At 28.3% G+C, this 15,134-nt stretch overlaps 1 protein-coding gene across 1 annotated transcript in view; it reads left to right on the top strand.

Annotated features, from left to right (window-relative positions):
* LOC107452433 (laminin subunit gamma-1) overlaps window positions 1–15,134 on the top strand; it is a 74,788-nt gene that overhangs the window by 11,951 nt on the left and 47,703 nt on the right. The gene's annotated exons all lie outside the window — the stretch shown is intronic.

The raw sequence follows: 15,134 nt of genomic DNA, 5'->3' as shown, positions 1-15,134 counted from the left end.
TAGATTAGAATTCTATTAAGGGGGGGGGAGAAGAAAGACGGAAGTAAAAACGAACTAAATTTTGTCTTCGGCAGACGCTTCTTCCATTATTCGTCTGAAATGAATATTCTGCGTTCAGCAGTATAGGCTAAATATCAAATATATTTGTATGTTGCATCTCTATTAATTTTTTTTACAGTGTTGAGCATGATCTTGTATCTATTTCCAGTTTAAAAACTCCTTGAAAAAGTTTTTTTGCGATAACAGGACTCTATTTGCACAAATTCACAAAAGCAGGGCCCTGGTTGAAAGAATGTAAATTAACGTTTATTTTTTATTCACAAATTACGAGTAATTTTTTCACAATTTTACAAAAACAGGACCTTTCACAAAATTTCTGGACAGACCCCTGCTGCTATTTAATTTCTATTGCTTTTACATATTTGCCATATGTATTGCCTATTTTTAAGAAAGACGGCTCCTATTTTCTGAAAGGAATAAAGTGGCGGTTCAAGTGTTTCCATTGTTAGTAGTTTAGTCTATCATACAATGTTAATTGTATAAATATGTATATTTTTGGTTCTGTAGCAACCTTTTAGTGTTCGCTTTTTTTTTTTTTTTAATAAAAACTAAAGTGGTTTGGAAAGAGAAGTATAAGCCACTTAATATAAACCTTTCTTAACCTTTTTTGGATTACCGTCAGAAAAATTTCAGTGCCTCTTCAAAAAAGATAACTAAAAAATTTTTTTGTCGCATTTATACAAGCATTTGATCTTACCTAATTAGGGTGTGGTGATTTCAAAACTAAAATTAGTTTGATTCGGAAAGCTTCAGATTTTTTTTAAATGATATTTTTTTGCTTATTTTATATTTTGTCTTAATGTACAGTTGATAAGAAACATATAGGTTTATAAACATGCATTGTCTGCCCCTTTGAAAAAAAAAAAAAAAAAAGAAGGAAAAAAAAACGTAAGACAGAAAGCATTTGATCTTAACGTTTCACATCATGAACTGAAACGAACTATCACTTTCTTTCTACCACTCCCTACGTAGCAACGAAGTGGGAACATTCAGTGTTCCCTCCAGTGAGTGTTAAAAATTTTGGTAAGAAAAATATCATACTGCTTAAATACTGTAATTCGTTAGGTAGACCGATATCAGACTAGAAATTGGTGACTTTCTGAAATTTCATGCTAAGAAGACAGAGAAAAAAATTATCTTTATTCTTAATTAAAAAAATTTATTCTTATATTTAAAAATAGTGGTACTTAAATTAGATTAGAATTCTATTAAACAATGTAAATCTCCTATATGCTTGTAGTAAAATTTTTATCTGATGCTATCAGTCATAAGAACTCATTGTAGTTAGCACTTGAACGACATGTTTACATACTTGCTAGCTTGTTCTGATTTATCGAAACATTTTCATTTGAATGCTTAGGACGGGAGTAAATTGTATGATTTAACCCTCTATTCAGGGTGGCCAAGTGGTCCGCTTTCTGTAAAAGTTGTCATAAATTGGTGGCAAATTAAAAAATCTTGAAGAAGAAAATCAACTTAAAAATATAAATAAGACATATTAATCTGCTGAATAATGATGGTCTGAAACCTTTGCTAATCCTAGCTTTGAGCTCTCATTTCAGTATCTGTGCGACTCTGTAGGTGCCCATATTGAAAATCAGCCATATGCCATCAACATCAGCCCTATATCAGAAAGCCTCCTCACGGTTTTTTATAAGTAGTCTGCGATAGTTAATGCAATAATATTTTACTACTTTTATTTAAAAAACTTTTCTGATGCTATGTTTTAAAATTAAAAGTGATAGCCGAAATTAAAAAAATAACCTCAACGTAATAAATAATGATTTTTATTTTATTTAATGAATGTTTGAATCCTACTGTAATATTTATTTTTTACAACTTCTATTAAGTTTTAAGAACAAGGGTTAATTTTTAAGCCTTACTAGGTTCTAAATTTTCCAGAAAAAATGGAATAATAGCGACTCTTGTTACGTTTTGTAAGTCTTGACGCCTATAAGAGATTTCTGATACTTATAATTCGACTGTGCATATTTTATTTTAATTCCTTTTTTTTTTTTTTTTTTTTTTTTTACGCACACCGGTTAATTTTTACGTAAAATAATGTTGCTGTTATTTATGGAATAATTCTTGTATTTAGGAGTTCTGAAATTGTCTGGAATCTTTTAAAGCGAGGGTAAATGTTCAAAACAAGCGAACAGGATGAGTACCTTAAAACTGCAATTTCCATTTACAATTTTTATAAAAAAAAAAAAAGGGAAGCGATTTTTTTTTCTTCTTTCTCTTCGAGTTCAAGCCTAAGTCATTTTGAGACTCACGTTACTATTTCTTACGGACATGACGTCACGTGATCAGCCCTGAATGAAAGATAAAAATGTGATTCTCCCAGAGATAAAAGCTGTGATACTTCGTTACGTAAATTTGGTCCATGGATCATGAGTTGATTGATAAGGTCAAGCTTAACCTTCCACCTCCCTGGTTTTACTTTTTCTTCACTTATTTTAATATTTTCTTTTACAATTTTTTCTCCTTCTTTTTCTACTTTGTGTTACAGATGAAGAGATTTTGTATGACTCATGTAGTGCTTTTAAAGGAGATTCTTCTGCTTTGTGGAAAAATGTTTTCGTTATAAAAGGCAGTGATGTTGTACTAATTTCTTCGAATTTTTTTTTAATAATTTCAGCTTATATTAGGTTCCATTTAAGAAGTTACTGATATCTTATAAACGGAAAATTCCAATTATGATATTTCTTTAATGCTCCCAAATTTCCTGGTGTCAGTTTTGTCCTTTTAATTTGCAAATGATCTCCACTAACATTTCTTCTCTTAAAAAAAAACAATCATGTATATATGTTATAACTCCTGTAGTACATATCTTCGTATTGCAAGGCAATGATCCTATGCTAATTGTGATTTGGATTTTACACAATTCCAGTTGATTTTAGATTCCATTTAAGAAATTACAGATATCTTATGAAAATTTCGGAAAATTCCGATTATGATATTTCTTTAATGCTCCCAAATTTTATCTTTTTAATTTGCAAATGATCTCCACTAATATTTCTTCCCTTAAAAGAAACAAACATGTATATATGTTATAACTCCTGTACATATCTTCGTATTACAAGGCAATGATCCTATGCTAACTATGATTTGGATTTTCCACAAGTCCAGTTGATTTTAGATTCCATTTAAGAAATTACAGATATCTTATAAAAATTTCGGAAAATTCCGATTATGATATTTCTTTAATGCTCCCAAATTTTTTGGTGTCAGTTTTGGCCTTTTAATTTGCAAATGATCTCCACTATTTCTTCCCTTAAAAGAAACAATCATGTATATATGTTATAACTCCTGTACATATCATCGTATTACAAGGCAATGATCCTATGCTAACTGTACTTTGGATTTTACACAATTTCTGTTGATTTTAGGTTCCATTTGAGAAATTACAGATAACTTTTAAAAACCAACGGAGAACTCCAATTATCATAATTTTTTAATGTTTCCAAATGTTTTGGTATCAGTTCTATCTTTTTTAATTTTCAAATTAACACCGCTGTCTAATTTTTCCCTTAAGCGGGGCATTTCTTTATATTTAACTTTTATTAACCTTTTATTTAATTTTTATTAACCTTTGTATTAACTTTTGGTAAATGGGATACTTTTTTATTTTATTCCTGCGATTAAAAGCTGGATATGAAAAGGTTTTGCTACCAGAGTTTCTTTTTGCTTTTTCGGGATACAAACCCTCCAGCTGATTATTACTTAAGAGTTCCCAGGTGCCCAATAAAATCAAAACACTAGGACTAGGAACTTAAAAGTCATAAGGGCCGTAAGGCCTCAGACGCCCAGATCCACAACAACGAACGAACAAACGAATTTATGAATCATCGTCATTGGCCTCAATAGGAACGATATATTTAATATTGGCTCGTTAAATTTTTTTTTAAAAATGCATTGTTTGATATTATGATGGGGAAACTAAAAGTAGCTTGGAAAATATAATTTATCACTGAAATAAGTTAACTATGTAAACTTATATACACTTTAAATGTTTCATGACAGCACTTATGGCCATAACTCCTGCTACATTTGGTGCTATTTTTTTGTTAATCAGAGAATCTTTATTTTTTATTTTTTTGTACGATAACTGCCCGTTCAGTTGGTTTAACAGTTGATAGTAAATACTTGAAGTTTTTTCATGTTATTTTTAATGCAGTGCCATGTCTCTGATCAATATCGTAGAACAGATTTAACATTAGTTTTGAAAATTCTAATTTTAGTTGAATTGTTGTGTTTTTTTTTTTTTCTCCAGAATTTATTGAGAATAGCGCAACAGCTTCTCTGGCTTTGCTTAATCTATTTAGTCTATCTCTATCAGTTCCACTTTTGTTGTTAATAATACTTCCAAGATACGCAAAACTGCTTACCTCCTCTAGTTTATTATTTTCTACGGATGTGTCATTTAATTGTTCAGGATTAATTTTCAAAATTTTAGTTTTATTTTAATTTGTAAGATTAAAGGTATCTTATTTACCTTTTTTTTCTATAACGGATTGGAAGTGTTTAATTTAATATTCGCATATTATTTCCAACATTAACAAAATTTCCGCAGTTTCAGAAAAAAGTGTTAGTGTTAGCAAAGGTAATGTATTAATAATTTAATAAATTTGAAGTAAAAGGATTTTGTCCCCCACTGCATACATATAATTTCAAATGGTCATATTTTTCAGTTCTAGTAAAAATTCTATTCAATTCAAGCACTTCTGTTTTATTTCACTATCGCTGGAAAAAAGTATTTTTCAAAATACACAAATATGGAAGTGAATGCAAAATTTCAAATCGTGCCAGGCTTATCAACCTGTTTTGTTCCGACTTTTTATATTGAAGTTCTACAAAGAGTGATAAAATTAAGCAGCTTACCTGCGTCCTCAAAAAAATAAAAAAACTGCTCTTAAAATTTTTTAATGAACATTCGAAAACTCACCTCTTTTTCTTTCCAATCGTTTATTTATTTTTTTAGAAATTATTTCTGTTAGAGAATCTTTGGGGATTTTAGTTCTAAGAATGTTAAAATGGAAAGGTAATGCTGTGAGTTTTTTAAAATATCCGTATAAAAATTTCACTTCCAGTTTTTAAATTTTTTTTATTTTATTATAAACTTTTATGAAGGACGCTGGTCTTAAGTACAATACCAGAGATGCCAACATGCTCCGGACAGTGAATAAATATTTTCAAGTGGTTGTTTATTAATTGTGATTCTTGGTTGAAATTCAATTCTTTAGATTTTAATCTACCGCTATTTCTAAATAATTCGTAGGTTTATATGATTCACCACTTCATGACAGTTATGTCATGCTAAACCTTTTAAAAAGCAAGCAAAATTAGCCAAATATTTGCAAAATTTAGTTAGCAGTTATTTACCGTTATTTAAATTATTTTGGCGCGTCCGGAGCAGTTGGCATCAATGCAATACATAAATATAACCTTTTGCACTTCTCTGCAGAGAAGTCAACTTGCTCCGGACAGCAAATACTATTTTAAAGTGGTAGTTTATCAATTGTGATTCCTAGTTTAATAAATTCAATTTAGTAGATTTTTATCCACTACTACTTCTAAATAATTCGGCTTATATTATTCACCACTTTATACTACTTATGTCCTGCTATACCTTTTAAAAAGCAAGCAAAAATAGTTAAATATTTGCAAAATTTAATTTGTAGTTGTTTACCGTTTTTTAAAATTATTTTGGTGTGTCCAGAGCAGTTCACATCTCTGCTCCTCTGTTACCCATATGGTGACACCAAAAGCCATCACTTTGAAATTTAAAGTTATTGCATCTTAATAACAGTTCATTATTAGTTGTATAGTGACTTATATTTTAAATAACTATATATTAGATGTGACTATTTAGATATTAATCGAATATCCGTCGATGGATTGGTTGGTGCTACCTTCGGCGGCAGGTGCCGAGATGTAGACAATTATTGGAATAGTGTTAATTAATTAGTGCTTACATTAATTTAAATAACATTTTAAAGTGCTAAAGTTTAAATTTAGGTGTTTGCATTCCCCTATCAGTCGCTATTTCTTAGATCTAATCATGGATAACATAAATCTTTCATAAATTATGGTGCGTGAGAATGTTTTATTTATCCGAGACCAATGATAATACTGTTACAATTACTATGCCACAATACATAGTTTAGAAAAGAGAATCTACCTCCTTCAACAAGAGTACTGGAATTAGCTTTTATTTATTAATTTATGCCTTCACGGAGTGCAAGTAATTAATTTAAAATAAAATACTTAATAAACAGGCATTTAAATGTAAAAGTGGTAGATTCAATTTTTCATTAATTTGAAATATTATATAAATGTTGCAAATTACATATTAGCAAACTTGTTTTGGTTTATTGAAACATCTTTATTTTATTACTTAGCGTGATAGTGAATTTCATGAGTTAACATATTATTATTATTGATTAAATAAATATAATTTAGAATGATTTTTAACGAATTGTATTTTTTAATCTGTTTTTTTTTTAAGATTATATACTTATTATATACTTTTATGATATTAAAAAGCAATCGTGTAATATTATTTTTATATATAATTTATGATAATGATATTTAATTACAGTCTTATATTTATTAACCGTGTAAATAGTTATATATCCTTTCTAATAAGTAATATTTCTAATCCTTTCTAATATTTACTTTCAATTAAATTTTGCGTGAAACTGTATTCATTCAACGCATGCAATTAAAGTAATAAACACTTAATCACTATTTAAAATTCTAAGGCAGTATTAAGATTTAATTTTTCACACTATTTCTAAAATTAACCATTAACCTCCTTGGCTAAACACATGTAACAAGTTTTTATAGTAAGCCAATAATTAAATAAGAAGTTTAAAAAAATTTTTTTTTTTTTTTTTTGGATGAAGATGCGATGGTAATCTTGTAATCTTCCAAAATTATTATATCTAAATTTTATCCAAATATAATCGAAAACGAAACTTGTGATACCAATCCTGTATAAACACTTTGGTGAGAGGCAATTTTACTCATGTCACCGTATACTATTTTGTAATTGAATATGGAAGTAAAGTAAAACATTCTGAATAAACTCCAATAAATTTATTTATATTGAATGGAATGAAATTAAACTTTAGAACATTTGATATCGTGCAAGGGCAATGATTTTTTATTTAGATAAAATAATTTGGATCTTTAATATTAATAATTAACTTGAATGTTACAATTTGAGGAAATAAAAATGATTGGGAAGATCTCAGAAAACTTCATTTTTCTCTCAATCGAACCTTTTTAAATGATAACAATTTAAGAAAAGTATTTGTAAGATACAATTTTTTTAAAAAAATAATAAATAATAAAAATCATAAAATGGAAACGCTATATTTTCTCTCTTGCTCCTGGTCTAGTTTTGAAACATATGCATTTGTCAATCAGCGAGATCCCCTTTTTTTCAAAAATTTATGCCCCCTTTTTATTTAAACGCTCATCCATTGAATTAAGATGGGTGATGCTTCCCGGAGGAATGGTTGTTGCCACTTCGAAAAGAAATGCTTTGGATTCGCCTTTCTTAATTTTTTATCTTCATACGAATAGCGTCTTGGACTTGTATAATTTATGGCCGTGTTCCTGGACATTTTAGATCTCCATTATACTTCAAGCAATAGTGAAATAATGTTACATAAAGTACTTTAAAACTTTGTCAGCATTTAACAAAACAAAAAAAAAAAGAAAACAAAGAAAAGAAAACACTTTTAATATCAGAGATACCGCTTCAGATCAATGGGTACTAGCTTGTCTGGGAAGTAAAGGCGACCTGTGCGCTGTGCGGACCACATTTCCACAATCATACTGTTCGTCTCGAAATTGTAAACCCTTAAGTTCTATAACTTGGATGTTACGAGAATGCTTTACTTTATGAACTCTGATTTAAATGATAACTAAGTTAACCCTAAAGTTCTAAAAGTTTCGTTTTGAATTCTTTTGCAGAAAGCAGTGCATTTGACGTCACTTTTGACGAGAAAAAAGTTGCCAAAATATAGCCAATATATTTTGCCTAGCCAATCTGAATCAATTTTTATCAATGTTTTTAATTTTAATACCTATTAACTTAATGAACTACCATCAAAACAAACCCTATGACCGAGCATGCCATGCAGCTTAAAAAGAAACTCGGTCTAAGTCTATTTTTCTTTGTTATCAACCACCCACACTGACTCTTGTTGACAGTTATGTCTCGTCGCTTATGCGTTCCGTTTCCGACTGCTGATATAATTGTTTCATTAGATGCCGAGTCATTTTTTTTCTTCCTATTTATTCATGTGAAGTCAAGTTATATTAGGCGGAAACATTTTGATGATAGGCAGGATATTATGCAATTGATGTATGCGTGTGTTCTATTAGACCACCGGGCTATGAAGAATTATTTCATAATTTGAAGTCCTTTTTCTTTAGTTATTTGTGAAAAAATATGAGTAATGGACAAAAACAAAATAATTGATCAGTAAAATAAATTTCATTTTAAGAAAAAAGTTTGAACTTGCTTAGGTTTTCAAAAGTTTAAATTATTTTTATGGGTGTTTAAGAAACTTTTTTAAATTTATCGAAACGAAGTAAATTGAAAGTAAACCAAAATAATTAAATGCTATATTATGGCCCAAATTCAAACTCCTAAAAGTATCTTGAGTGATCAAAACGCAGTTTTTACATTCGTCCCATTTTGAAAAACTTCTTAAACATCTTAAAAATTAAGCAAATATTAACTACAGCTATAGGTTTTACGGGCCCCGAGCTAAAATTCATCGTGAGATCCTTTTTTCAACACGTTCACGCCGGGGTGAACCACCGGTGGGTCAGGCTAGATTGTCTCATCTTGGCAGCGCACCAGAGTAAAAACTGGTAACAATAAATTTCATTTTTTAGTTTTTTCCGGGAATAATAAAAATTCATAACTACCAATTGTTTTTAACGGATGCAATTTCTATATTGAATTGCTTCTTCGCCGTGATAAATTTCCTTACAGTGAATTGTTGAGAATAGATTAACTCCTCCCGAATATTATCTAATATTGAAATAGTTCTTCGATTAGTATTTTCTCTTTTCCCGTACCAGTATTTTCACTTTTCCCGGCGTGAACGTGTTAAAACACAAAAAGTGGAATGTTCATATTTTACAAGATATTTGCAAATGCCGTTTCTGAACAGTAGTTTATCTTTCGATTCTCGCTCGTAATATAAATTTTCATAAACATACTAAATTTATAACTAAGATATGTCTAATTAGTACTTATTTTTTAATGAGATTTTAATGTTCATTGGCTTTTATAATTATTTGAGTTCTAATACGCTAAATTGAGAAAGAAAAAAAAAGTGAAATTTTTCAAATATATTTAAAAAAAAAAACTTCGCAAGTTTTTATTTTTATTATAGATAAAATATAAAATTAACAAACACAATATTTTTCGTAAAGAATTTCAACCAGACCGTCAGTTGACCCAGGCCATCACCTCCTACATCAAAAAGCCTCCTCACGGTCTTTTATAAGTAGTCCGCGCAGACTGTTTAAAAAGTGAGCAAGTTGTGTGCATGAACCCTACTTATGCCATTAGTCACATTTATTTTACTAACAAAATTAGATGAAGGAGTGAGAAGCGGGCAGGTACTCTAAGAATTTTCCAATCAAGTCTAGTCAAGCGCATGAACCTAAAACCTTTTATAAAAGTAATTGAGAGAAATTCATCATATATATTTGAGAATTGAATCTTTAGTGGTTGACAAGTGAATAAGGCAAACCAAGAATACTCATAAATTAAACAAATCTTTTAGACATATATTTGCTACCACTTTCTCATTTTAACTAGATTTTGTATTAAGTGACTCGTTCGGAAAGTGGATATCCTTCACAGTGGTCTGATCGGACTACCTATAAAAGACCGTGTGGAGGCCCAGGCTGTCGTAATTAATAATCATATTATTAAATGTGCCTTTGGTTCAAACATAAATCAGCATTAAATGTGGTGTTTAATCATTAGTTTCTTTCAAAAATAATAATAAAAAACTCTATCCAATTTAAAAGTTGCTATCTTTAATCCGCATTCTTTTTTCCCTTCTGAATGTTAACGAATAGAGTACACAGCACACTACTTCACGAAGGACAATTTGTAACTTTTTGTTCCTAGACCTTTGACCTGCTGACTCCCTCCATAGAGGAGTCCTTATCATTTCAAGTTGCTTAGTTCTCTCAGATCGAAAGAAAAACAAAATACAGACGTTGTCGCTCTTTAAATCCAGATTTGTGGGGAATATTTTGAACTTGAAATGAGCAAATTAGTTGCTTGCAGCTTATCATTTAAAATACAGTTAATATTTCGTAATAGATTCTATTATTATATAATTTTAATTATTTATTCACGTTTTTTTAAAAATAAAAACATGTACTTATCGATGTTGTTGAAATTTTTTATCAGATTCGCGAGATTTTCTTGATGATGTGTATTAAGGTTATTTGACGTGCTTAACTTGAATGAAAGTAATTGGAACAAGGAAGTATTAATTTAAAATAATTGAAAAAATAAATAATTTCTACGTAAAAAGTTATAGTTGGAATATGAATGACTTCACTACTTAAATGTCATTTTGCTTTTGTTTTTAATATGGAATCCCTATTTTTTTTTTTTTTTTTTGAGTCTGAAATAGCTTTCAAAAATACAATATTTCGTAATGTTTTTAAAATATTAAAAAAAAAGTTTTAAAGTATGTATTTTTTATACTTTTCTTTCAAAGATTAAACGAATTAATTTTTTTGAAACGAACTGAATTCAGATCAATTTTGAGTGACTGGGTGAGAGTTGTACAGACCAATCTTAATTTCTATTTTTTATGCTAAAAGTAATAATTCAAACAATAACTCAAAAACTCCGTTGGGTGTTTTGGATTTTTATAGTAATTTTGTGTACTTTTTATAAACAAATGCTCATTCTACATTTTTTTTAAGTAAGAAAAATTGGTTCAATGTACAACATGATGTACCTTGGGCTACTGCTGGGTACTGCTCCCTTGGTAAAACTCATTTTGAGTTATTTTTCTTTTAAACTTGTTACTATATTGAATTTGGATATTCATGCAGCTGGAACTTATTTTTATTTACCCTTGCTTAAGCTAAAATAATCATAATGTAATTCACATAAAATAAATATATTAATAAAAAGTTAATAATAAAAGTAATTCACATAAAATAAATATAATAATAAGAAGTCAATAATAAATGTAATTCACATAAAATAAATATAATAATAAAAAGTTAATAATAAATGTAATTCACAAAAATATTTTATTAAAATACTTTTTTTATATTTTTATGTCGTTAACAGCCGATCCAATTTTGGGTTTACGACTACAAATGTTCAACTCCGTAGCCTTGTAATTTTGAACCAAATCTAGAAGACAAAAGAACTCTTGGACCAAGTATTGGGAGAAATTTGCCTTCTTGAGGGGCTTTTTGATGGAACCAATCCGCAAGGAAAATCACGAAGACCTCCCATGGTTAGTCTGACGGCAAGGGGACTCTAACCCATAATTCGTCTACCACTGAGGATATTTTATGTCAGCGCTGTGATCGGTGCGAGCCGGGTGCGGAATTCCATGAAAAAAATGTTTGTGTATGAATAACATGAAATGTAATTAATAGTGGTTAATTCGATTTAATAATTAAAGAGAAAATAAATAGTCTTCGGCATCCTTGTAGTTAAAATATTGCTCAATACTTTATTTTTTTTTTGAAGTTTTATTTTAAGCATGATAAATAATACAGTGGTTGTAATCTGGTTGTAAATATTTTTAATTATTTTATTTAAAAAATAGGTAAAACACAACCACAACAGCTTGTTAGTAATCAAGACAGGGTAAACTTTTGAGTTAAACTTATTTTAACTAAACTTTTTTTCTTTTTTTTCCTTTAAAAAAATTTGTACATTTTTTTTAAAACTTTGCTAAAAAAAATTTTTTTTATATGAAAAAAAAAACAATAATTTTTGAGCTATATATCAACAAAACTAGTTATATTTATTAACTTTTCTGCTATGGCAATGCTTTTTTTATTTTTATTTAAATAGTTTTAAAATTGTTCAGAATAAATATTTTTAAATTGTGCAATGAATATTAAGTAAGGAAGGACAAACTATTTTTCAAGTTTATAAATTTTCGGGGATGTTTTTTTTTTTTTTTTTTNAAAAAAAAAAAAAAAAAAAAAAAAAAAAAAAAAAAAAAAAAAAAAAAAAAAAAAAAAAAAAAAAAAAATAATGACTGCAAGTTAGTAGAACGTTTTTAGTTTTCTAGTAACTTTGATATTACTATATTTTTACTATGCTTTTCATTATAAATTAATATGAATCATAAATTATAACTATAGACAAAATCTAGTGAAAAAGCTTAAAACCTATGAAATTCAAATTTTTGTATTTTGTCTGAGAAGATTTTTTTTTTTTAAATATTTGAAATATTTTTTTTTTTTTTTTTAAAGAACATCAATTCGTTTTCTATAATAATATTTATCAAAATAACCCAAGACATATTCTACTTAAGCGTAAAAATAGTTGATCATTTTTTAGTTAAAATTTCATTTAATCTATTTTTAAAAAAAACACTGCTTAAAAGATCGTACATTTTTTGAAATCTTACTGAAGCTTAAAATTTAGTCTTTAAAATACTACAAATAATTTCAATGATCACGAGCAGCAAGAAGATAACCAACGAAATGTGGAACGCCATTCTTTTGAGTTGGCGATTAATCGCCAAATAAAGTGGTTCGTTGAGACTCGCTTGAAAGTTATCCTGAAACATTTCCGCTCGATACACGTGGTTGGTAGAAAAGATAAACAAATCCGCAACAAGCAGCTCTCTGTTGATCCAATTAATGGAGGGCGAATTGTGTCTTGAAACCCGAATTGTATTCGAATAATAATAATGAAGAGAAATTAGCTCATCGAAAGAGAGACTCATACAATACCCTCACTTTGTATGCATTGAGCATCTTATGTAGTTTAATATATATTTATTGTGCTCAATAAATATATATTATTTAGACCATTAATCAATGATTAATGGTCTAAAAAGTGTAATTGATTAAAAAAAAGAAAAAACTAAGGCTAATTTATCCAAATAACGCAAGTTTAACTTTATGTTATACATAAATAAGTAAAATAAACACGTGTAATAAGTAATATGCGTTGAGCATTTTATGTAGTTTAATATATATTTATTGTGCTCAATATATATTTTTAATCAATGATTAATGGTCTAAAAAGTGTAATTGATTAAAAAATTTTGTAAGGCTAATTTATCCAAATAATGCAGGTTTAACTTTATGTTATGCATAAATAAATAAAATAAACACTTTGTATGCGTTGAGCATCTTATGTAGTTTGATATATATTTATTGTGCTCAATATATATTTTTAATAAATGATTATTGGGCTAAAAAGTGTAATTGATTGAAAAAACAATTTAATACTAATTTATCTGAGTAATGCAGGTTTAACTTTATGTTATGCATAAATGAATAAAATAAAGTTGACAAAAAGCACAAATTATGTAGCATAAAAAAAGATGATTATTTCGGTGTGATTCATTATACAGTACTTAAGCGATCCGAGGTATATTTTTATTTGTTGTTAATTATGTTTTTTTTCTTTTTCCATGTCGTTTTAACTTCGTTTTGAATTGATTTTTGTTGTTGTTTACTACGTTTTGTGTCTGGAGTATTCAGAGATCGTTAAATCAAAGCTACCGAGTCGATAGTTTAAATTTTTGACTGCAGCTCTTTCAAAATTTTCTTCTAATTCTATGAAAGTATCAATATTATTACTTAGTGAATATAAATTTCAACATTTTGATTTTTTAATGTAATTAAAGATGTTTTTCTTTTAAACTACTTATCACACCAATCACAACATACTAGATGAAAAGTTTGATTTTAAAAAATATATTCGTTAGAATTATGCTTTACCATTAAGCGGAAAGAACTTGATATCAAAATCTTCCACGCACTCTCGCACATACATAAAAATCATATAACTAGAAGTTTCTCTTGTGAATATTCATAAACTCGGATTCTGCAACGGATGATGACGAATTAAATTTATTTACATATATGCAATGTAGCTAAATAAAACTGGTTTTGGAATTTGTTTTTTTATCAAAAGATAACTTTATGATATCCATTTTTCAATAGGTTCGATTATTTTCCGGGCAACCATGCTCTAAAAAGTTCAGATATGACAGTTTAAGTATGTAATGAGTTATAATTGTCATATTATTTAATCGAGTAATATTTTGTGTCTACATACTTATAATCCTCGAAAGTTTCTTGAGTTTCCGAAAAATTATCAACATAATAAGTTGAGTGGACCAATTTTTAGATTCTATTGCCTAAACGTCCAGTTGTAAGCCTTAGAGGCAGTACCGTCTTTACGTATGGGCACACCTGGGCAGTGCCCAGGGGCCCCAGGCACTCAAGGGGCCCTTGAGAATCTTACTTTTCATAAATTGTGTTTAAAGAGTAAACAACATTGCCTTATATATTTTTTAAAACAAATATATTCTATTATATAAAGTGTGCATTTTTTTCTACAAATAGTGATTGATTATCATGCAAACACCAATAATTTNTTATTGTGCTCAATAAATATATATTATTTAGACCATTAATCAATGATTAAAGGTCTAAAAAGCGTAATTGATTAAAAATAAATTAAGGCTAATTTATCCAAATAACGCAGGTTTAACTTTATGTTATGCATAAATAAATAAAATAAACACGCGTAATAAATAATATGCTTTGAGCATTTTATGTTGTTTAATATATATATTTATTGTGCTCAATATACATTTTTAATAAATGATTAATGGGCTATAAAGTGTAATTGACTAAAAAAATTTAAGACTAATTTATATAAACAATGCAGGGTTAACTTTATGATATGCATAAATAAATAAAATAAAGTTGAAAAAAAGCACAAATTATGTAGCATTAAAAAAAGACGATTATTTCGGTGTGCTTCATTATGTAGTACTTAAACG

The sequence above is a fragment of the Parasteatoda tepidariorum genome, chromosome 9 (assembly GCF_043381705.1).
Source record: "Parasteatoda tepidariorum isolate YZ-2023 chromosome 9, CAS_Ptep_4.0, whole genome shotgun sequence".
Taxonomy (NCBI): Eukaryota; Metazoa; Arthropoda; class Arachnida; order Araneae; family Theridiidae; genus Parasteatoda; species Parasteatoda tepidariorum.
Note: the sequence above shows the minus strand (reverse complement) of the source record. Positions and strands in the feature narration are given on the sequence as shown.